The sequence below is a fragment of the Propithecus coquereli genome, unplaced genomic scaffold, assembly GCF_000956105.1.
Source record: "Propithecus coquereli isolate 6110/MARCELLA unplaced genomic scaffold, Pcoq_1.0 Scaffold118, whole genome shotgun sequence".
In the NCBI taxonomy this organism is placed as follows: domain Eukaryota; kingdom Metazoa; phylum Chordata; class Mammalia; order Primates; family Indriidae; genus Propithecus; species Propithecus coquereli.
Genome location: NW_012135858.1, coordinates 1,679,928 through 1,682,641, shown reverse-complemented (window position 1 = coordinate 1,682,641; position 2,714 = coordinate 1,679,928).

The window sequence follows — 2,714 nt, the reverse complement described above, 5'->3', positions numbered from 1 at the left end:
TGTGGGCTAGCTTACCCTGACACATGCAATTACTTAATTATCCTGAAATACCACCTTTGTGGTTTTGTTCTCTTACTTGAGAATCTTCTGGATTTTGCCTGCCATGAAAAGGTCAGTCTGGGGTGTCATTGTCTCTGGGAAATGACTCATTTTTCCTTGCAAAGCAACTTTAATTCCATGTCTTCAAGCACCAGTTTTGGGACTCAGATGAAATTTCAGATCACAGCTCTGCTACTAACTATGTGACTTTGTACATAGTTGTATTTAAGTTCTAGGAACTTCGGTTTTCTTATCTGTAAGTATATACTTCACAAGGTTGTTGTGAAGATTAAATAGGATCATGAGAGCTTTTCATAGGTTAAGTGCTCAATAGTGCTTACTATAGCACTTACAATAGAACCTTTTTTGCAATCATGCATGTGTTTTATATTTGTATTGTTCAGTACAAATAGCCACTAACCACATGTGATAATTGATCACTTGAAATGTGGCTAGTGCAATTGAGGGACTGAATTTTTAATTTTATTTCATTATAATTAAATTTGAATAGGCACATATGACTAGTGTAATATAGCAGTTCTACATAACATTGTGAATATCAATTGAAGGAGAAATAGAAATGTCTTCTGTCCATATTACTTGTGCCTTATCTTATGATATTTCACATTTCAAAAATTCATACTTTCTTCTTTCAGCTATCTTCATATTTTACCTCTTTTAATTTTTCACATCTGGAAATTTGAGACCCAGTTCAACAACCTGTCTTCTCCGGAAGTATTCCTCCATTGATCCCAATCTACATGTCTTCCACTTCTCTGAAACTTTTATTGACCATGTGATCAACATTGCATTGCTTAGCACTTAATATTCCTCTAACCTATCTTGTGTGATACCTGTAACTTCCCATGAGCACAATATCAAGATCTGTGTGGTTTTTTTTCTTTTTTTGTCTTCTGTGCCTCCTTCCAAAAACAATTAGCCCATTACTTAGAATACTGTAAACACTGATTTGCATCCCCACAAAATTCATAAGTTGAAATCTAATCCCTAATGAGATGGTATTTGGAAGTGGGGCCTTTGGGAAGTAATTAGGTCATGAGGGTGGAGCCCTCATAAATGGTATTGGTGCCCTTATAAGAACAGACCAGCGACCTCTTGCTCTCTTTCTACTGTATAAGGATATAATGAGAAGTCGGCAATTTGCAATTAGAAGAGAATCCTTACCAGAACCCGACCATGCTGGCACCCTGACCTAGGACTTGCAGCTTCCAGAACTGTGAGAAACAAATTTCTGTTATTTATAAGGAGCCCAGTCTATGGTACTTTGTGATAGCAGCCTAACCTGACTAAAACACACCAAATAACCCTGTGTTTGATTGATTACCTTCTCCAATTCATTCCTCCTGGCTTCCAATCCCTACCACCATTTTCCAGAAGTTGGCTGAAAAGAACAAAGAAGTGCCCAATCGAATATCTGATAAATATTTATTATCTTTTTATTTTCTACATTTGTGTTATTTTATCCACCCCACTCCTGCACAGTGAATAAAAGCATTTTTTCAGGGGCATTCCACTTTTCACATTTTATTTAGTAAGCATTGGGAGCCTACAGTGTGCAAAATACTAGTAGTTGGGGCAAGCGTTGATGGGCAGTATGAGAATGATATAATCACTGACCTCAGTGAGTTATATTCAAGTGAGGAGAGAGTGATTTATGACTATAACTAATAGAAGAGAATACACAGGAAAAAGAAAGAGAAATTCCGAGTATTGGCTGAGGATAGACAATGGTATTTTGGTATGTACCCGCTGGAAATGATATTTTAGTTGCCAAGTTGAGCGCAGTTAGACCAACAAATTTGGTGTTGGGAATGTTTCTGATTGTAATGGAGAAATATTATCTTAAACTAAATTCTTGTAAATTGGATAGGTGAATTTTTAGCAAAAATAAATAGAGACACTATAGACAGTCTAGAAAAAAAGTCATTTTGGAAATCAGCTTAGGAAAAGGTAACCTGGGAAAGGAAAGGATAAACAGAAGTGATAGTAAAATCGATTGGTCATGTTTAAAGGGTTGAAGAAAAAATGTACAAATTCAGGAAATTATGTGTATTCACACAGGCATATGTGTTTTAGAGAAACAAATGCTGCAAGAAAGGTTATCTTAAAAGTCCACGGGATCCGAAAGTGTAGGTTTACAGGACTCCTAGATGAACTGGTTAATTCTAGTCAGTCATTCTTTTTCCTGGCAGTACAATTCAAGAGTGGTATAATATGTATGGATGGATTCGCTTAATTTTTATTTCACAATTTATTTAAAACCAGAGAATTATTCTATTTGTTCATTTTTCTTTGTCATCATCATTACCATGCTCTGTACAGTAGATGGCGACATTGCTTCACTCCCAGAATCAACTGCTTGGCCCTACGTATGAAACAGAGGCAAACTTTGAAACAAATTTCAGGGACCTGATTTGGCCAAAATTAAAAGCATTCCTACCCTTTCTATCTACCTTACAAAGTCATATGAATACTACACCATTATAATATGCCAAATATGGCAAATAACATGCCAGTTATATGCCAAATTTATATACATTCTACATTCAGAGTTTAATAACATTTATGTATTGAATAATTCATTTTGCCAATGAAAGTAAGCCAGGATGTGCTATTTTAAAAATTAATATTCATTTAATCTTCATCATCATAAT